Here is a 23943-nt window from a genome sequence, read left to right on the forward strand (position 1 = left end):
AATGAATTCTGAAGGGTCATGTGACACTGAAGACTGCTCACCATTCAGCTTTGCCGTCACAGGAATAATTTTTAGAAAACGGCTATTTTAAATGGTTATAGTATTTCACAATATTACTGTTTTTGTATTTCCATCAAATAAATGCAGCCTTGGTGAGCATATGAAGAAACTTCTTTCAAAAACAATAACCCCAAACATTTTAACTACTGCATCTGATTTTAACAAATTAATTTTAGTAAATTACAATAATAAACTGACAGCCCTGGTAGAAATACCTTTATGTCTGAGGTTTAAAAGTCAATTAACCAGGTGCACTGTGATGCATACAAAATGCAGAAAATTTATTAACTTCAAACGTCCTGGCATTTTGGCTTTTACTTCCATTTGTGCATCAGAGAGAGTTTCTTCCATTTTGAGATCTATTCACTCCTTCTGACACACTGCCAAAGAGAAACACAACTCATCCCTTGAATTCTACAGCTGAGTGGCTCTGATAATGACCACCTCTGTATCTGTATAGATGTTAATGGCGCATGTGCTTACACTCGCTGCTCCTGTAATCCAAAGTCCTTTTAGGCAAGTTGTGCCACTCGGCCGCCATCTTCGCAACGCCTCCGGGCAGCTATTTCAGACTAACAATACCTGGCTCCTATCTAAATGAATGGGCAGAGAGTCAGAACTGCATTTTCACTGGTCACCGGGACATAAAAACTGCATGTATAGAAACAGCAGTAAAATATGATAAAAATCGCTGAAAATTTTTATGACTTTGCCCCAAAATAAGGTTGAAAACGCCTTTTCCCCCCACAGGTTATACTTTTACTACGCATGTGCAAGGGTTCCTCAACTGTGCACATACGTTAGTGGAACCAGACGATAGGCTTAAATGTTTCAAGGCTTGACTGTTATAATCAGATGATTGGTTTTCCAGCGGGAGGGGCAGGATATGTGCATACAACCACCATCTTTGTCATTACAGGTTTTCCATGTATAGTTGTATTGAGGATTGAGGAAGTGGCATGTCTCTTATAAAATATCTTTGTGCAATCTGACTCCAATCTAATGTGAAACTGTGTAAAAAGTCCAAAGCATTCATGAAATGTTGCCAATAGGCTGGAAACCCACACTCTTTTTGAATTATTAATGAACTAGCAAGGAAGTTTTGACTAATAGTACTTTGATAATACAATTATTGTTATTTAAATCAGGTGCAATTAGGCAATAACAAAAAAATCTGTAAACGTCTGCATTTAAGCAATAATACCACATTGACTATGTACAAATGTGCATTTCTTTGCTGAGAAAGTCTTTGGACAGTGTACTTAAGTCTCTTACTTCTCCTTTAAAACAAAACAACATAACCAAATTCAGTCTTGCTTGTTCTTGATTGAAGATCATCTTGGGATTTTTACACTTCGAGGTCCACAGTTTAGGTGTCTTTAGCTACATTTGATGTCTATGAAATCCAAAGTAAATTCGACCAAACTCAGAAATATTTTCACGAGATGTTTCTCAAAGGCGCCTTGCCAAATAAGTTGAAGTTGTATATTGAGTAACAATGAAGAACTTCAAAACACTTTTCTTCTGGCTCTTATACAAAACGTAAGCTTCCAGACCACAAGGGGGCGATATAATAGTGGTGCGAGATCACGCTACACTGAGCTCTCATCTGGCTGGATGTCCAACTGTGTGTGTTTCCTCTTTTCTAGAATCCTGTTGAGCTCCTCGGTGAAGGAGTGGTAAAGCGGAGACGTCATTTCCGTGTCTGTCTGCCTCAGGAGCACGTAGCTATTCCCGTTCATCTTTCTTAGCACACTGGGCAACGTGGCTGACAGACCATTGGCATACTCCGATGCGGGCAGGGGCGGCGGCATAGGAAGTGGCGGTGCAGGCGGAGGTTCCTTGCTAGACGTGGTCAGGATGTCCGCTGGAACGATCTGTAGAAACTCTCCGTCTCTTGACATCGCTCTGCTACGCCCCTCCGTTCTGCCATTGCAGTGGCTGGAGATGGTTTTAAGCTCAAAGTGCGAGCTCCTCTTTCTTTCGGCTGCCATGGTTATGGACAGAGCTTGCTGGGAGTACTTTCTGGCATTGGGAGAGTTGTGTGCACAGAAGCTAACGTACAGGAGGACCCACCGTTAGAACCAGACAAAGCCCACCGAGAACAGCCACCAGAGAGATATACATAGCCTCCATGTGTCTGTAGTTCTGGAGCTCCGGTCCAGAAGGCAACAGCCCCGGTGGGGGTGACAGAAGTTGCTTAACAGGACCGCTGGAAGGACTCAGAGTTGGCGCAGTTGTGGTGGTGAAGAAACTTTCGGGTAAAGCCGTTGGAATTCCCGAAGAATGTGATGCAGGAGGCGGAACGGGTTGGACCCATACCACGTAACTGCGAATGGGAATCCAGACACCGTTCTCTACGGCGTAACAGCGGTAGTGTCCACTTTGCTGATTCTGAGTTCCAATGATAAGGAGGCCATCAGTTCCGGTGCGGTAGCCGAAGTCTACGCCATAACCTAGCAGCTTCTGACCGTTCAGCGTCCAGTGAGGGGTGGCCAGGTTAGAACGAATTTCACACTGTAACAGAACATCATCTCCTGCCATCACTGAACGTGTCCGGTGCATGACAAAACCTGTAAGATGTAATGTAAGGCATTATTAGTCTACTCTAAAAAGTAAGTTGACTAGGTTGCTCGGAAATTATTCACATGCAAACACACCATCGCTTGTAATATTAGTACAGCCTCTGCTTCCCATCTGGACATCCTGGACAAGATTGTATCTACAAGACACAGAGTTGCACTTATTAAAGGCATTAATCAAAGCATGCAGAACATACTGTGAATGTATTTTGGACACTGGGCCTGAAAATTAACACCAAGAGACCAATAAAAGGAAAAACGGTCTTTAGAAAGAAAATTAGTCACTTTTCTCACCAACTGGCTGGTAACTTTATTAGGACTGCTAATGGTTTAAATCACATTGCAAGAACAATAATCTCACTCTCACTGATGCACATCTTCTAACAACTTTTATCTCATTGGAAAGTTTACTATCAGATGTTTATTTAAGGTGCCTAATGTTGTTAATTTCTCAGTATTCCTCATTTGTGTATTTACATTTAAAGCAGACTAATAAATGTGGAGATACAATGACCTGCACTATTTATCATGAAATACAAGACAAAAACAGCTAAATGCATTGTCTTAAGGATATTTTTTTAATAATGCAAAATATCATGTCAAATAAATATTTATCATATATAATGAAAAAAAAAACATTTCTATGCTAGTTAATTTAGGCATTACAACATTATAGCACAAAATATATCCAATAAAGATAATTGTTTTTTTTTCTCTAAATCTGCTGTAGACCGAAAGCTTGGGGTTTTATTTTTCTTTAAGGATTCAAGTGTGCAACAGTTTATTTTAAATCTGTAGTAGATTTTAAATCTGCTGTAGAAAAATATGTACTGTTTGAATCAAAATCTTAAAATAAGCAAAGATCAAACATCTAATATTAGCCAATAAAAAGTCAATGCTGGTATCTGATATGGTGACATGATATTGTGCATCCCTAGCAATGTTTATCAAAAATCATCTGGCATTGACACAAAAATGACTTTTGCACTATGGTAACATACAAAGTACCAGATTCCTGCACTTACCTGTTAGCGTAAGCTGCAATTTCAGCACACACTCTACCATCCCAGCCGCAGAACGGATCTCTTGCAAACACACAGTCATAACAGGAGGTGTAGCGCTCACAGGATGACAGGGGTACTTGCACCACTCCAGTGGCAGCGCTCACATAGATACTGTTCTGTTGAACAAAAGTGCATATCCTAAGATTTTTGGGGGATCTTCAAGCATTTGTACTACAGTATATACCTGGATTCTATGCTGGTTTTTAATGGGTGCTAGGTGTATCATGTACCTGTTTTTGTGATATCACCATGTTATTGATTGGTTGTTTCTTCCTGAACAGCTGAAGCTCCTCAATGATGTGAATACGCTCTCTTATCTTTACAGCTCTGTGTAACCAGCCCTCATCTGGAGAGAAGCACACAAACCAAGTTCCAAGGTGTGAACCCGAATATACACTACCTATTCATCAAACGTATCACAGTTTCCATAAAAATAGGATCATGTAACACTGAAAACTGGTGTAATGGCTGCTGAATGAAATTCAGCTTTTGCATCACAGGACAGGAATACATTTAATTTTACAATATATTAAAACTTAAAACTTATTTGAATTATAATAATATTTCACAATATTTATTCAAACAAATGGAGCCTTGGTGAGCATAAGAGACTTCTTATTAACATTACAAAAATCTTACCAACCCCAAACTGTTATAATCTTGGTAGCACTTTATTTTACAGTCCTGTTCCTTATGTACATACTATGTAGTTATTATAGTAATTACAATAACTATGTAATAACTAGGTACTAACCCTGAACCTACCCCTAAACCTAACCCTACCCCATGTAGTTACCTTGTATTACCAGAACTTTCTTAGATAAATACACTGTAAGTACACTATAAGTACATGTTAGTACACGTACTGTAAAATAAAGTGCAACCATCTTATATTTTTAATCTCAATATCAAAATAACAACTAACAAAGGAAATTGACTCTTGCCTGTTCCAATGTAGAGCATGTCATAGACATCTCCATCCAAACCCACAACCTGTTTTACAACGATCTTGGTGTAGTCCGTGCTCCTCTGGAGCAACACAGGACGTCCTCCCACGGGCTGGATCTGTCTGGACATTAAAGCATGTCTCCGGGCAAAATTCAGTACGTTGTCAGGGAGATCCCGGGAGGAATTTATGAGCAGGGCACGATGCTGATCAGTTATACACTAAAGAGAAACAAGGCCATGTTATGTAACATTCCTGAGAAGAGTGAAAATAGAAAGAATGCAAGACTCCAATGCAAGTCCCAAAGAGATGTCCTATGATAACAGATATTAGAGAGTGACAGTTTATGAGACTATTTTGCATCTCACCGAACCAGGCCTTGGTTCTGGAACTTTCCCAGTGTATTCCCTCCATTTGGTGTCCTGTAGTTCCATGTACGGCCCATCAAATGCTGTCTGGACATCTCTGAGGGAATACTGACACACTGCAGACATCTTAACATTTCTCCTGGCAGTGAGAGAGAGAATTAAAAAAGGGGGTGAGATTAAAAGAATTTTCCTGGTTTAACCTAAGTGTTTTGATTTGTTCCCTTAAAGGGATAGCTCACCCAAATACCCCATGATTTACTCATATGACTTTCTTCTTTCAGACGAATACAATCTGAGTTATATTTAAAAATGTCCTGGCACTTCCAAGCTTTATAATGGCAGTGAATGGGTGATATTCAATAGTGCAATAGAAGTCCAATAAACTGCGTCCATCCATCATTAAAAGTACTCCACATGGCTCCGGGAGGCTAATAAAGACCTCCTGAAGTGAATCGATGTGTTTTTATAAGAAGAAATCCATATTAAAAACTTTATAAACCGTAATCTTTAGATTGGGCTAACTGGTTTGTGTGTGTGTGTGTGTGTCTGTGTGTGTGTGTTTTCATGCGAGAGTCACCCATTCACTGCCATTATAAAGCTTGGAAGTGCAAGGACTTTTTTAAAGAAAGAAGAAAGTAATATACTGTACACCTAGGATGGCTTGAGGGTGAGTAAATCATAGGGTGATTTTCATTTTTGGGTGAACTATCCCTTTAATTTGTACAAGCAATCAAAAATCATATTTACAGCCGTGCAATTACAATACAAGTCTATGGGGCATTTCAAAAGATTAAAAGTAGAAATTTGAAGATCATATTTTTATTAAAGTGCTTATATTATCCCTGAATAATGAAATTATAATCAGAAAAACATGTTAAAAATCCTTCTGTATTTATCTTTCTGTAATCCATTTTATATAATCAAGTTTTTGTAGTAATTTATTAATCACATCATGTTGCTGAAATTTAAATGCAATTAATTTTCTACTGCATATATAATAACAAAGAACGGTTACATTTTCCTTTTAACCAGGTTATAAATATATAATTTTATGATTTTGGCACCACTGTGGCATTGCCAACATTGCTGGAAGACCAATTTGGTCCCCAACTAGTCTGTAGACATTTAAAGGACAATTAAATTTAATGTAGCATGACTCTGTATTCTCTCTCTCTCTCTCTCTCTCTCTCTCTCTCTTTCTCTTTCGATTCTGCCATTTCAGATACTGGCTCAGTGTCCTGTGTCCTATTGTGAATGTCCCTGCTATAGTGAGGAAAGCACTTGGGAATATTTACAGATGAGCTCTCATGTTAAAATCCTTTAGTCAAAAAAACTCAGAGAATGAAGATAACAGGGTCACATGCTAGAAGATTAATGCTACTTCTGTTCACGTCACATTTAATGAGACTGCAGGACTTTTCTCACTGTAAAACATTCAACCCACTAAAACTGAAGGCTTAGGTTTAACTGCAGCCTTAAATTTTAAGCAAAATCAATGTGGTGCCACAGTTACAACTTGACATCTACCACTTTTACTACTTTTTGACTAGTTTGAATTAGCTGACTATCTATCTATCCATCCATCTATCCCTTGCCTTCCACAAAATAAAATAAAAATTATAATTGCTGATAAAGTTAATTTACATTAAATATATTCAGGAACTGAACTGGAATTTAAAAAGGCATTCCCAATTCTGTTTTGAATGGTACAAAACCTTTTACAGGTTCACAGTCCAAGTGAATTTCCTCACCACTCAAGTCCAAAAACACCATAAAAGACACTGTCGTGTCCGCTGCTTCCCTCGACGACAGAAACGCTGCGTAGGACGTTGAAATGAAGCTCATAATCAGGAATGGCACACACCAATCTGGCCTTGAGAAAGGATGTCCACTTCCTCTGAAGAGTCCTCTGCCCTCCAATGTCACCCTGTGAATGACAAACAAAAAGCAACTGAGATAAAATTCAAAGCAAATTACATATAAAAATAAGGCTACGTTTTATTAATTCGATAGAGCAGTAGAAACAACATGATATCCATATGCATTATGCGTAGTCTGCAGTTCCTTGAAAGCTAGCTCCTTAGGGGCATGAGTCACACTAGCTGTAGAAATATTAACAAATAGTGAACACAGTATCGCTCCATCTTACAGTCTAATGGGATGTGATATAATTGAGTTTAAATGTTACATTATGATTATGTCGCTCACCATCACACTGCAAATCCCTGTCAGCTGTCAAAACAGAGGTATACTGTCTGAGAAGTATAATCTGGGGAATTTTTTTACCAACCCACCCCATGGTATTTTGCATAATTCACATATACCCTTGAGAGTAGTTCACAGCCAACTGCACCAAGCCCCGGTATGTGAAACACTCCTGAATTAAACATTCAGCTTGAAATGACACAGTTGTGGGCACAAAAAGCTGTCCTAAATATACTAACAGCATTCTGCTCAGGAAACGGCTCCATCTCACTTTAGGAGTAACATGAGGGCCTTCAGGCTAATTGTGGTGTCAGTTCACATTCAGTCAAGAAGAAGAAAGACCAGAACTGAGGATGGCTCAAATATAAGAGTAAAGGAAACAGATACTTTTGTACAGTTTCTCCATAACAAAGTTATTAGCTATGCTGTCACATGATCCAAGTATCAGATACTTGTGTCACTGAAAATGGCAATTTCATTCTTTTCATTTCTAAAAAGCAAACTGTGCATACTTGGCTGAAGGAAAAACTTCCATCTGTTAAGCAAACTATATTATAGTTGAAATGCAGAGAAACAGAAAACAAAGGAAAAATGAGAATTACAGAGAATGTACGGTGTTACATATGCTCATGAAGGCTGAGGGAAGACATCTGGGGCAATACGATAATCATTTTCCTCCTGCTCATTATTGCCATTATCACAGCAAGGCATGATTTGTTACTGTGACAGGAAATATTTCCTTAATTAATATGAAAGGTATTTATGATGTGTAAACACCGAAAAGCAATATTTACTTTAGAGTACCTTAATTGTGGACAACACATCTTTCTTTGTTGTTTGTTTGTGTGTGTGTGTGTGTGTGTGTGTGTGTGTGTGTGTATTTTCTATGGAATCTTAAACTATATCTGCTACAGTGCTTTGTGTGCTTTGATGAAAACACCCAAAATTTCATGCTTTTGATAAATCTTTTTTTTGGTCAAAACATGGTGACTTATAGGGACACTGTTTTGTGCACTATTCACCGTTAGGGTGATCCTCGGTCAACCTGCTTAGTCAAAATAATTTCTAAGTCACTGAACGCAATGCAAGTCAACAGAATTTTTTTTATAGCATATTAGTAAGAGTTGGCTACATCTAGAAGACTAATTGGACTAACTTAAAACATCTTCTAACTGTTCTTCAACATCTTAATGAAGCTGACTGAACTTACACCAAAACTTGTTTATTGGAGTGAGACTGATGTTTTTAACTTATCCCATATTAAGTCTAAGTATGGGATACATACTTGGCCACGTCATGTTCTTTCCTTTCCATAATGTTATGCTATTTCAAATAAATACTGTTGAATGTGACACTGCAGACCGCATTAATGTTGGATGAAAATTCAGATTTGCAATCACAGGAATAAATAACCATATGTTTTATGGTATTTTCGATCCAATTAATTCAGTCTTGGTGAGCATAAGAGACTTTCAAAATCCCACCAAACCAAACTTTTGAACAGTAGTGTATATGCTTGGATGTATACATGTGTGTAATCAGGCATATGGATGTGTGTGTGTAGGGTAGCCTACTTTGGACTGGAGCTTCTTTTTCTCCTAATTCGGTAAGTCAAACAGTAAGGGACCTGACCTGCTTCACAGAGCTGTGAAGTGTTAGCTTCAGAGTGAAGGGGTAAGGGGAAAATATTGCATGGTTTATCCAAGCACAATGAAGACACTAAATGAGATGAGAGTAATGCAAGTGGGAGAGCATGTGTGGGAGAAGGAAAAAGAGAGAGTTCGGGTAGTGGGGCTTTATCTGCCCGGCAACAGTAGCAAACCATTGCACCTCTAGGAATTTGTGTCACATGAGGTCAGGCTGGTGCTGACATGGAACTTGGAATAATTTGAGCTCATCTGAATTGTATTTAGGAGCGAAAATGTCTTGTTAATGTAAATTTGCACACTAGATTTGAAAAACACAGAACAACATACAACAGTTCCTCTTCATGAGCTCAGCTCAAGATATATCTTAAACTTTACCTTACACACACGGGCCACCCTTGCCACTTTGGTCTGACTGGAGTAAGCTGTCGGTTCTGTGTTCCTCTCCGTGAAGAAGAAGTAGAGTTTGTCATCATCCCCAATGGAGCTGTTGATGCTCTCTCTGAGTAACGCTGAGCCAACAAAATCTGACTCTACGAGAAAAACATCAGCATTAACTGCAGCCCACACCACAATGGACCAATTATGAGCCTTACAGATCTTATTGTGTGTCTGAGAAGTTTCAAGGCACATTGTTTATCGATTGAAATATAGGGACTCTTTTGGAATCTTCTGTTCCTTTTAATGTTATATCTGTGCTATTACTTTTCTAAACAATCAGACTATTTGATTCTTGTTTGGTAGACGAGACAGCAAGTACAAATAGAACATTAAAGCCCCGTTCATACCAAGAACGATAACTATAAAGATAACTGTAAAGATAACGATATTAGCGTCCACACCAGCGAACGATATCTTCTGTTTATTCTGAGCGCACGTGCATCTGCCGCTTTAAATCCTCGAGCTCCTCATAGCAGGATGGACTCTGATTGGATGTCAATGTTTGTATCGTTCATCGTTCATCAGCTGGAAAAAAATCGTTCTGAAAACGATTCCAACGATAACGTTTATCTGTGCCTTTATCGTTATAGTTGTTGTGTGGACTCTGCTATTCTTTAATATTGAGAACGATTTTTAGAACTATATCTTTATCGTTACCTTTATAGTTATCGTGCTTGGTGTGAACGGGCCTTAACAGAAGGACCTGAGCCTTAGCAAATAACCATTCACAATACCATAGCAACTAAAAAAAAAAAAACACTCAGAACACCTTAGCAATGCCTTAGAAACTGCCTACAATACCCGCACATTACAATTGCACAGGCAAACACCATTTACATTCTATTTTTTCGAATAATGGTCAACTAACCCAGTAGCCATCGTGTTGGGGAATCATCTGTCCGCAAGTTGGGGAAAGGAAAGTTGCGTCGTATATCAGGGATGTTGCGAAACTCATACTGGGAAGCAGAGTACATCTCACCATCTGTAACAGCAAATTTTATAGGTCACACTAAAAGAAACATGCAATTAATGAAATAAGGTTATGAATCATTTACCTATTATAAACCCAGTGTAGCCCTTTGTAGGGTCATAAGGACATTTATCCTTTCCCTCCTCAAAACGCACAAAGGTAAAGCGTGCCACATCCTGACCAAAACAAGGAGATTTATAAAAACCATGCTCTATCTTGTAGTAATATATAAAACATTCATGACCGATATTGCTTTGCACTATGAGGTATAGAATGAGAAAGTAAAGTCTCACTATGTAAGCACAGCGTGGTCTGAATGCATGTGTCCCGCAGGTGTACAGGTGAGTGTCATTGTATCTGTCCAGGAACCGCACATGATTGTAGCATTCAGTCTGTGATGAAACAAGCAAGAAATGATTCTAGAACACATATAAAACCAAAAAATAAATGAATGATACATTATGCAGTACCATATGCAGATTTAAGGGGGTGCTGTGGCGAAAACTGCCAATAGTCGAAAATGTGTAAATCAGGGTTCTAATTGGTAACTAAAGCCATTTTAATTTTTTTTACTTAAAATAAAATTATATATATGGATTATATTTTGTTCCTACTCTAACTTCTTTACATCAAAACCACCATTAGTTTTACCAACGTTTATCCAAAGCAACTTAAAGTGAATTCAGGCTATACATACATGTATACAGAACTTATCAATCAATCACATGACATTGAGTTGAGCTGCTGGATTAAGGGAAGGATATCTTACACATCAAGAATGAATATACCTGATTGTTCTTTCCTTTACTCAGGCACTGCCTCTTCTGTTCAGCCGACGCTGCCCATTCCAGCTGTTATATAGATATGGACAACAAACTATGATGAGCCCAAATGCATTAGGTAGAGAAATGAAACATACTGAACCTTATATTGACAAAGGCAGAACTCACAGACAGAGAGATATTTGTGTCAGAGATGTTAGTGGTGTCCAGTTTGTAAATGGCTTCTCTGGCCCCAACATACAACAACCCTGGTCCATCCTCCAGTAACAGAGAGCTATAGTTCACTGCAGATCCATGGAAATGATTACAACCCAGCAGCCCTGCAAACAGCGAGAGAGACACAGTAAAAAAAAAAAAGGTGCAAACATTACTAAATCATGTCAACAACATTTAGACCCACTCATACTGTAGCTCTACACTGTTTGGTCTATTATTGGAAATATTTGAACTGAGATGAACAGATGGAGTGCTGAATCCTTATCAAATGACAACAAAGAAAACATGACCATGAAAACATAATAATAAAGCAAAGCTTCATTCAGCAGCATGAGAAGGTATAGCCGAATTGAAATTAAATTAAATTAAATTAATGCATTTAGCAGACGCTTTTATCCAAAGCGACTTACAGTGTATTCAGGCTATCAATTTTTACCTATCATGTGTTCCCAGGGAATCGAACCCCCAATATTGCGCTAGCTTGCTTGCTAACACAATGCTCTACCAGTTGAGCTACAGGAAAAAGTACTGGATTTTACACTTCCTGTTTTTATGTACATTGATAAAGTGTCTTTCTGAAATATTGACGTATTTGGGTGGTCTGCTTCCTCAAATTAAGGGCATAAAGTAAACCCAGGCACATTCTGAAGGGTAAAGGACTTGCACATCTACAACACTGCATGCTGAGATTTCGTGTCCCATACTGAGAGACGGGTGGGCTATGCTGATGAGACTTGGCAGTATTAGGCCACATATCAACCCTGATACCCCTCAAATGCCCTTCCCGTAACTCTCAAAACACCCATCCCCCCAAACACGGTGCTAAAGTCTACATCAGCAACAATATACAGTAAATCCAGCCTGCATGCTTGGAACACAAAAGATTTGGAATCAGAATTTAAAAGTGATTTGTGCCCTATCATATTTCCCATCCTCTTTTTGAGTAGTATACTAAAATTCTCTAAGAGAGAAAAACAAAAGGTGTGGCCATTATATTCCAATTACAGAATGAATATCACTAATCTGTCGGCTCATTTTGGTGAATCAAAAGCAAAAAGACAGTCCCTTTCAAGTAAAGTCTGTTCACTTATTGGCCATATTTCCAGCACCTCTGAAGGTGGATGGGGAAATCCTGAAATCTCAAAACCTGCCTGCCACACTCACATTCAAAACAGTACTGCAAATTATTAACACAGTCTGACATTAACTGTCCCTTAAATGTTGTTTCTTATGCTCAAATAGCATTAAAAAAAATGCAGTTTGGTTTTCAATTTGGCCCCGCGAATGTGCTTGTGCAGCCATAAGCACATCTCAGGACACTGACTGTTTCTATAACAACCACAGCCTCTAACTGCAGCTGCAGTGACACCATGACTATCATTGGCTATTTTATTATTATTATTTTTTTTTTTGTAAGGCGGCACTTTTTCTGCCATACTAGTGCACGGGGTCTGTATTGCATATCTAAAGTCTTTGTTTCAGAGCAACCAGTGTTTTCCTATTCCCAAACAAATGCGCACAACTGCAGTCTGCTTTCTTAATGAATTATTATAATGAGCTGGTTATTTAAGAGAAACAATACATACAGCGTACTATGATTTAATTCAGAGTTGTAACAGACTGGTTATTTATATGACATTGCATAAAGATACACATCATGAGCTCTGACAGTAATATTTGACAAATATTAATACTAAACAAGCGGTGCTGGTCTAGTGTTGTTTGAGCTAGCATGAAAATACGTGACAGTATAAAACCAAATTGTCAAGGCCATGAGGATCTAAACTGTCAATCAAAGAAAGGTCGCAACAGACCTAGGGGTTGCTGTGCGCGTGGGAGGGCCAAGGGCTAAAATTACTCATAACAGGAAAGAAAATATTAAGTTATGCAAACATGCTTCAAGACCTCAGGCAATGTGACGGCATTCTGTGTGTGTTGTTAATCTTTGTGTCTCACTGTGTAGATAGAGTGTAACACACACACACAGTGATGAGTGCAGTGCTGACGATAAACTGAGAGATCACACAAAAGCCTTTGAGCCCAAAGCTCATTGTGTGTCCTTGTACCATGTACACACACAGCCATTTATACACACACATCCACATTCAGTCCACTATTACTTTGTAGAATCACATGGAAAATGCAGACAAGAGCACAAATTTGGATGTACATTGCTGGAAATTATAAGAGTCCCATGTTATAAGCATCTGACATGTTTGTCTCTTGAATACTTGATTTTAATTAGTCAATCATGGCACTGAGTGGTTAAATATTTTCATATAATGACTGCTAAACTGTATATTTGGCCACTGTCCATGGCAACATAATGCTGCTGCTACTGTGTTGTCTCTTTGGTGGTCTCATTTGTTTCATATCAATGCAAGTTAAAATATCTCATTAGCACCATCCTGAGACTCAAAATGACTAGCTACCAATTACTAAAACTGGCCTCTTATGATTTTTTTTAAATATATGGTGACTGTTAAAAACAGTTTCCAGCAACATTTAAAAGAATATTTGGGATGCAGTCTTTGTCACATTACCAATTTATAGTAAGAAAATTAAAACCATTATTTATTTATTTTAAATTTGTTTTACTTTAACCAGCAAATTATTTTTCTGAAGGATTCTTTGTATTAAATTCAATTCAAATTCATTTGTATAGCGCTTTTGACAATACACATTTCCAAAATCAGCTTTACAGGAAATGCATGCATCTTCATTACAATGTAGAGTGATCTGTTATCAGTGTTGCATTTTATGTATATTAATTTCATCCTTTTTTATCATTATAAACATTATATGAATTATGGTATTTTTATTTGTATTCATGTGAAGTAATTTATTCTTATATTTACTGCTTTTTTATTTGAAAGCATTTTGGGCTATACATTTCTTGAATGAAAGGTGCTATATAACTACGATTATATATATATATGGCCAGAAGCTCTATTTCCAATTTAAGGCTAAAAATGTAAACATAGGAATGAAAATACAAGATATTTCAGAAAATCAGCTTGCAATGCCATGACAGTTATAGAATACTAATGCTCCCAATTTGCATGCTTTCACTGAAAATGTTCATATGCAGATAAAAAATGTCATGGTTTTTAATAATGCTGTCATTATTTAGTGTTAAGAAATTTATTTATTATGATTTTTTTTAACCGTAAATGTATATGGAATCTTCAATAAAGAATACATTTATTTTAGGCTATTTGCATTTATTTCTGTTTAAAATTAGGGGACCAGCAGAGGGTTCCTACATTTCACTATTATAAATAAAAGTTCTTTACTGGCATATACGGGTCAATGAAGAACATCTGACATCCATGCAACCTTTCCATTGCACCAAAGGTCTCTACATATATACCGTTAATTAACATTTTCTTCACACTAAAAAATTTATGATTTTTTTTTCTTCTATGGAATTTGTGCCAAAAAAGGGTAAGCTTAATCAAATACAATTACACTAGGATGACATGCACACTATGTGTCAATGAAATAAATTTTCATCTGATTATTTTGCAGCACTCCATGATCACAATTTTTAATAACCACTTTCTTTCGGAACTGCTATTATTCATAACATAACAGCAAACAAGGGTCTCGGGTCTCACAAAAAATAGCCTCTGGCCTGCTAGTGCACAAAGTGCCTTACCACACCAGCTTATAAAAACAGACTGACTCTGTGCATCACTGAGGGAACGAATCCATGAGCAGAGTCAACACAGCGCTCAAGGTCTCCTGTTGTGTTCTAGCAGTGTGTGTGGTTTGTTTACTGTTCCCTAGAATGAACACTGGAACCAGGTTTCAACAACACAACCTTCATGCCAAGCTGGTAATGTGCAATTTGCACATTCAGATTGTCTGCATGAACTTGTATTCTTCTAATATTACAGTATATGTGACTATAAATGCATGACATATGGAAATATGACAGTGTGTGGGAGGCAGTGTTATGGCTCAAGGACACACTACAAGGGCTAAGAATTGTAGCTCTCACCTCATGCTACAAACCCATGCATCTTTGTTGCATCTGTGTGTGTTTGAGACTTGACTGTTGACTCACTCCAACCCTGGTCCAAACAAACCTGGCCAGACAGCCGCGGTGCTCGTGTGTCCAATCAGACTCGTGTTTGCTAGGGGGCAAGCGCTGACTAAATAAATAGTGACACTGGGTGAGAACAGTCAGATTCGGACATGATCAACATTTCACAACCAAGATCCGCCAGGATTACTAAATATACTAAATCTTAATAATCTTACAACTCACAGTAGACTACACACTGCTTTAATAATCACTAAAACACTAACGGAGATCTGTATTATATTGTGTACCAAAATAAAGTAATATGAGCCCAGATTTTTCTTCAGCAATGTTAGTTTTTTATTTGAAAATATTAAGGTCCATTATACATACTTGATTTAATGAGTTGACATTTAATATATGCTTTCCATATCAAATCATTTAACGTGAGCTAACTACAGATCTCCTTAAACAACCTTTTGATAAACACCTTTTCCCAAAAAGCAATAATGGTCATTGATTGGTTCCAATTCTTGGCAGTGAACTGATCATTAACATGGTGGCAAAGTCCAAATCAAGTGTCAACCAAGCTCCCATTGATTAGTAATTTGTCTGTCCACAAAAGTGAAAATGCTTCTAATGACAGGAAATCAGGAATTCTAGACGGATGAGATATCAGAGATGACAAAAAAATAACAGTATGCAAGTTAACTTACAGTTTAAGATACAGTTACTGCATCTGAATATGCTTACTTCCATACTATGTATGTAAAAACAGAATGTGAAATGAGCAGTATGTCCGAATTCATAGTATTCATTCAAAAGTACCTGGATGACCAACTTCCACTAACATTCTTTAATGCACAATCAGTGGACAATTTACTATCCCATGAAGTTAATTTGTGAATGGCAGTAAAGTGACACAACTGAGACTTGTATGTAATGTGACATTAATAACATGGTGGAAGTAGTAGATCTCAATTTCATTCTTTTTTTTTAATGATCACAAAGTTTCAATCCAAATATTGTACTTACTAATATGCGATTTCAGACACTGCTAGTGTCTTAAAGGTGAAACATTTGGCATTAGCATGCTAATTAAGAGTAGTAAAAAAAGAATTAAAGAAAAGAATTGGTAAAACAATACAAAAAGAACTTGAAAAGAGTCATTTTTAAAATTGGCTTCATGTCAGGGAAATTACCAGAAGAAATCAAAACTGGTTTTGAAAAAGTCCAGAAGGCATTTATGTGGGGAAAAAAACCTAATTTATTCTGTACCAGAACAATAAAATTGATTTCAGACACACTAAACCCTTTTTGCATAATATAAATATAACCTGTATGATGCCAATGTAAGCAACCCCAAATGTGTGTTTATTATTGCTGTTATTTATGTACAAAAAGAAGGAAGTAGATGGCACCACTTAAATCCTGTCACCAAGACAACAGCAACCCCCACGCAGATAAAGCCCCCTCCATCAGAGGGCTGGATTCTGTGGTTCTGGTTTATCAAGCCTACCTTTTATGAGTCCCAGAGAAGAGCGATTTCTCTTAAAGCGTGTTTAAAATAAAGAGTGAACATTAGGCATGTATTTTAAGTGCCTTTCCTGTGATCCTCAGTGTTTTCAGGAAATCTTACCTTTCTGCTCGAACAGTAAATATAGATCTAGCTTTTTTTTTCCGCAGCAGTTTGCCTCAACTGAAATGTCTCCTGACCTTACACAATAACTTAGATTATATTTATTACACGTTCAACAGAAACTACCCACACCATATGACAAATGAATTTGCAAGACTTTTTTAGTTACAGAGAATATATACAGTATGTACAGTGTACATATATATATATATATATATATATATATATATGTGTGTGTGTGTGTGTGTGTGTGTGTGTGTGTGTGTGTGTGTGTGTGCGCGCGCGTGCGTGCGTGTGTGTGTATATAGTATAGTATATAGTATATATAGATGTAATTCTTTGTAATATTCATAGGTTTTTGAAAGAAATGTATACTTTTATTTTGTATTCAATTGATTAAAAGTGACAGTAAATAAACTTATTACTAAATATTTATATTTTTAAAAATGCTGTTATATTAATTAAAATAATATTAAATGTAGTTACATTGCTGTTAAAATAGTGTGTGTCTGTGTGTGTATACAGTATATATGTAGACAGTAAGGTTTTTTGAAAATATTATTGCAATTTAACAACTTTTCTATTTTAACAGTGATATAACAGGGAATACATTTTAGGTAAAAAATTTTAGCATGAATGCACTGTAATTCGCTTTCGATACAAGTGTCTGCTAAATGCATAAATTTTATTTATTTTAATAACATTTATTTGAAATAAATAAATAATTTAATTAATAAAATTACTGTATAACATCTCAAGGTCTTAGATATTCAATAGACAGACATAGAAAGCCAAGAGATACATGTCTCCTAAGGCCCCAGATGCTCTTTTCTCCTCACCCTGCTACCCCAGACGAATTACACATGTATACATATTTCATTTCAGCATTACTTCAGGTCTGCTAAGCACTACGAAAAACCAGACAGCCATGAACCCAATGACCTGCAAAAAGAAAATACTCCATGTACTTAATCCCACTACAGCAAACCATTAAAGCAAGTTTGCACCTTTTGTTACACCCACAAAATGATCTTTTCTTGAATTTAACATTTTGACAATCTCTCCGAATAGACATATTGTAAGACACAAGCTTGATTTAGCAGAGATTCAATGCTCTTACATGCATGTCTGTACACTCTCCCTTCTCTCTCTGTATGCTCTAGCACTTCATCTCATCCCAAGAGAGCCCAAATATAGGTCAAGGACTTGAGTCAACCAGGGCAAGAAGAAAAATTCAATAATGAAGACAAAATTACAAGAACAAGATCTGCAGTGTCTGATCACAAATTCAGCATAAATGGATTGTATGAGCCATTAACAGCAGCAAACTTTAGCAACACTTAAAGGTGCTGTAGGGAACTTTTGTAAAAAAAATTTTTTTTTACATATTTATTAAACCTGTCATTATGTCCTGACAGTAGAATATGAGACAGATAATCTGTGAAAAAATCAAGCTCCTCTGGCTCCTCCCAGTGCTCCTATTGCCATTTGCAGAAAGTCATGCGCTCCCGGTAAGAAATCAACCAATCAGAGCTGCGGTCCGTAACTTTGTTTGTGTTCTAAATGTAGAAAAATGAACATAATAAGCGAGTACACCATGAATCCATTTTCCAAACCGTGTTTTTAGCTTGTCCTGAATCACTAGGGTACACCTATAATAAGTGTTTATATTCGGACTATTTTAGATTGCTTCGGGGGCACCGCGGCGGAGTAACCCAGTACCTTTGTGATTCTTCATAGACATAAACAGAGATAAGTAGCTCCAGCTACGATGTTCTTCCGCAAGACGCAAGCAGTTCTTGTTTATTAACCGCTAGAGCGTCAAAAGTTCCCTACCGCAGCTTTAAGTTTAAGCAACTCAGTGGGTAAAGACGTATGAACGATGTCATAACATTCTCAATCGTTTTACAAGTATGTCAATTATCTAACATGCAATGAATTAAAATGGTGATGCATAACATTTTTATGATGTTAAAATGCTTGCGCATCTCATACTCTTGTCATGCATTGACTGATTCCACTTAAAAATGCGAACACTGGCTCTATGGGACTATCAAAACATCTCTTTATTTGTTGGAGCATCCTGACCAGCCAGAAACAGTACAATTGGCTTAAACGATGCTGTGAGTCTGTGGTGATAAATACACATTATCGTCATTAATGCACTCAGAGTGCACATCTACTCTAAGAGAACATTGATCTATAGAAAGAGCTTGGGCTTTATTCCAAACAGCAGGCATTATTTATCAATAACAGCTATTAATGTTTAATTACTGGGAACCCATTTGTTATACAGATTTGGGAGCATCAGTGAGGTCTAGTACTGATGAAGCATGGCTCACAGGTGGTTTAATGAAACTGTTCAGGCCTCTTTTAAGTTTTACACATAAACCATTTTACTAGTTACTGACCTTCTTTGCACATCACACACCTTTGGTATGTATTGGCCACCATATCTCCAGGATAGTTCAAAACTGTGATTTTTTTTATGAAAGAAGAGCATTTATATGAAATACAATGCCTTAGTAACATTGAAAAAAAAAAGATAGAATCTACATGATACACTATCATGGATATTTTTCAAATCCTTCACACACTGAGAGCCCAAGTGTTAGTCCAGGCTAACCTCACAGGAGAGAGTGTGGCCTAACCGCACTTTATATTCTCATGGCATCTGCTGTGTGAATCTCATGGACTGGGCCAGGACAAGTGAGAAGGGCTTTTTAATAATATCTAGAGAACTGCCACAGCCTCCAGCACTTCAGGCAAAGCAGTGTCAAACACAATCAGCACAGCCCATGAAAGATGCAAGACACACCTGATAATTGTATTGACTATGGAAACTAAGTAAACGCCAAAGTAAATCTTATTTAATAATAAAATCAAACTTAATAAGAATCTTAAACTTAATAAGAAGTTTAAAAATTGAATTTAAGTCTTTCAAAAGCGTTAATTCAATCAAGACGAACCTTCAACATTCACTCACATGAATTTCTTTGCATTTCAACTCATTTTAATTCTACTTCCTTGCATCAAATTTTAATTCTTGCACTTCCTTGAATTCTACAACCTCTTTGTTACCTCGACTCAAACTTCAAAATGCATTCTGACTAGCACACAACACTGAATTACATGTAAAGTGCCTTACCGCTGACATTTACAGTTGTCCTGGGGGTGACATCCATATCAAGAACCGGTCCAAACGGAAAACCCCAAATGACAGGTATTAGGTATCCAAACACCGTCAGCATGAAGATGGGCTGTTTGGTCTGCCGCATGATCAACAGCATGTACTGAGGTTCTGCTAAGATCCAGGCAGGTTCCTCCAGCAGTACTTCGCTGAAGATAATGTTGTTGTGTAATGGATGCTGATTCACTAGAACAAGCTCCCACTTCCAGCAGTGCAGTCATGGGCTGCTAACTCATCCTTGATCTGTCAAAGGTTTCCCGCTGCATTGGCAAGAAAAAATGAGTAAGTCTCTGCCTTCCCGAGACCCATATCGAGAGCAGATGGCTTGATGAGAAAACACGTCATACACAAATGCATTCACTAAACATCTCAAAGTGCAATGCATGTCGACTGTATCAAATGCTATTATCAAATCACATCGTGCGTAAATGGAAACACAAAAACTGATATAATACTTACAAAGTTGGATAAAAGTGCACCAAATGCATCAATTCCATTAAGTTTCTTCAAAGCAACAAACCCATTTAACTTGGTCACGCTGAAGTCCAGTCAGTCATTTTAAATTAATTGTTCGCCCAAACATTGAAAAATGACTTAAAATCCACTCATCCTGTTTTTATCAGCTGTTTGAACTCTCATTCTGACGGCACCCATTCACTGTACACTGGCAGAAAAAAGGTACAAAACTTGTCACTGGGGTGGTACCTTTTCAAAAAGCTCAACTTAGTACCTGACGGGTCCATATTGGTATCTTAAAGGTACATATTAATACCTAAAGTTTACATATTAGTACCTAAAATGTACCTTTTGAAAAGGTACTGCCCCAGTGACAGCTTTTGTATCTTTTTTCTGAGAGTGGAGGATCCATTGTTGAGCAAGTGACGTAATGCTGAATTTTTCCAAATCTATTCTGACAAAGAAACAAACTCATCTACATCTTGGATGGTCCGAGGGTGAGTACATTTTCAGCCAATTTTCATCTTTTTCTGGCATGATGCACAATTGTGGAGGATGCACAATTTTTAGCTCTGGAGAACTGCCTCAAAAGCAGATTTTGTACCTTTTGATTCACTTTATAGTGAGTAAACTTTATTTCAAAACACTTAGCGTCACAGAAATTCTTTGTATATTATGAGGTATCGCTTAAATGTGTTTGTTGTCTAGAAACACCATTTTGTGAGGGCGAAATAGATATGGATGCAGTGGATATAGATAAATTAGATGCAGCCATTATATACTATATTGAAGTAAATATAACTGGCTTTTCTTTGCTCCAATTTCTAACTGGAAAACTTCTGCTTAATGCTTATGGCTCCATATATTCATTTACATTACATTACATTTAAATTTATTCATTTAGCAGACGCTTTTATCCAAAGCGACTTACAAATGAGGACAGTGGAAGCAATCAAAAACAACAAAAAGAGCAATAATATATAAGTGCTATAACAAGTCTCAGTTAGCTTAACACAGTATATGTAGCAAGGGCTTTTAAATAATAGAATAGAATAGAATAGAAAGAGGAAACTATTGTTAGAGTGCTTTATATATATGTATATATATATATATATATATATATATATATATATATATATATATATATATATATATATATATATACACACACACACACACACACACACACACACAACTGCATAAAAAGTCAAAAGAAAATAGAATACAAAATTATATTCAAATAATATTCAGACATATAATGTACCATAAACATATCAGCATTAACACTTCTCCTGTTACAATAATCACACTGCTCAGGGTAGTATGGACAAGAGACACGACAACCTAATCACATCACACTACAAAAGTACATTTGCCAGCCTGCATGTAATACACTATATACTGTACTTAGTACATACAGAAGCATTAAGCATAGAGAGTCATATAAGGAATACTTTCCGATATAGCCATCTGTCAGTTGAACAATATAAATACTATATTTCCAGTCAGACATTTCCACAGATGGTGAACAAGTACCTCCAATCACCCAAATGTGGGATTTTATGACATATCTCACTAATTCTCCATCTGCACTTAATCTAGCTGCGCTGAAAGGGTCGTGAAAGGTTTTGAAGTAATGAGAACTTTCAAGTCTAATTTCCAATATACTGATTACTGCATCCTGAAATGCTGCTTATAATTATGCATGGTCAAAATAGTTCATGCATCCATTCCATCAGACATTATAACCAGTTCCCCTACAGTAACTGTACAGTAGGCAGACAACTTCCAGAAAAAAAGAAGCTCTAACATTATGGCATCTCTGATACCGCTGATTAATCACTCAGAACCGTTCACTTCATACTTCATACAAATCAGATCTCAGCAACAGATTTATGATAGATAGATAGATAGATAGATAGATAGATAGATAGATAGATAGATAGATAGATAGATAGATAGATAGATAGATAGATAGATAGATAGATAGATAGATAATAAAAAGTGTTTTAGTTTGTGCCTACGTGTGGTCGACATAAGATTGCACACCACTGCGGTATTTTTAAAGGACACTTCTGGCACTCATTCCCAGTCACCTTCACCTGGGTGTAGAGATCCCAGCAGGCTCCGTTTATATTACAACAGATTATGCGCAAAGATACTTACTATTAGCTTAACTACACAGATGTAATAAAAAAAAACACATGCAAAATGTCAAAGATATATCATAAACTCTGTAGTTACATTACCTGACTGTTTCAGAAAAAAGCATCAGTCACCCTGTGTGTCCATATGATCCCGTTATGCAGCTATTGATGTCTCAGCTTCAGAGATCTGACAGTGTACTGCGCTGCACGCTGCACGCTCCTCAGAGCAATCTCAGGTGAAGCCAAGCCACGCCTCCCTGGGTAATATTCATGAGAGACCACGCCTCCTCGACTATCTGTCCCAATGTCACTTCTCTAAAACATTGGTTTACAGCATTTAGGATGAAAAATTATAATGTATAAATATAAATAATTTTTTGAGAATGCAACGGACTTGTGCATTCGTCGGGGACGGAGGCATAAATATGCGACCGTTGTGACACGGTTTCAGTCGCTTCATTTGTATTGGTTGCCACCTAGAGGTTAGTATAAAAAATGCATGTAGGGCACACCGGGGCTATTTGTCACAGAGGCAGGAAGTAAAGAGCTTTATTTCAGTAACATAACAAGTCATTGCTTGCTTTTCTTACAGTTTTTTCTCTTCATTTTTTTTTTCTGTCCTCCGAAATAATATCATCTTATTATTGCTATATATATATATATATATATATATATATATATATATATATATATATATATATATATATATATATATATATATATATATATATATATATATATATATATATATGATTTAAAGTATGTGTACTTATTCTGTATTTAGGCTACATGAAAATACAAACTATGTTAAACTATGTTAGACTATGTTAAATTCGTACTGTTTGATTGTAATTAATACTGTACATGGGGACGATTATTTATCAATATACAATATAATTTAAATATAATTTGGTTTGGCTGAAATGGGCCTCAGTATGGCCTAAACTTTAATTTCTCACATGTCCATACAATAAGAAAGCGTGCCCATTATCAGCTTGCTTCGGAATAATGCATTCATGGGAATCCTCCTTAATCATGTTACAAATTTTACTGCTAGTCAAAATAATACGCAATTTAAATGGCCACAACAACGTACTGTAGTATGCATTATTCTCAGGTTACCAGTCGAGTGTGTGTCTGTCTGTCTGTCTGTGCGTACGTAAATGACGTGTACAAATGACAGCTGGAGTGATGAGGAGGA

At 36.9% G+C, this 23943-nt stretch overlaps 1 pseudogene; it reads right to left on the bottom strand.

Annotated features, from left to right (window-relative positions):
- Positions 1–780: 780 nt before the first annotated feature.
- LOC113055939 (semaphorin-4G-like) lies at positions 781–22931 on the bottom strand (annotated as a pseudogene).
- Between the last annotated feature and the right edge of the window lie 1012 nt (positions 22932–23943).

The sequence above is a fragment of the Carassius auratus genome, chromosome 37 (genome assembly GCF_003368295.1).
Source record: "Carassius auratus strain Wakin chromosome 37, ASM336829v1, whole genome shotgun sequence".
Classification (NCBI taxonomy): domain Eukaryota; kingdom Metazoa; phylum Chordata; class Actinopteri; order Cypriniformes; family Cyprinidae; genus Carassius; species Carassius auratus.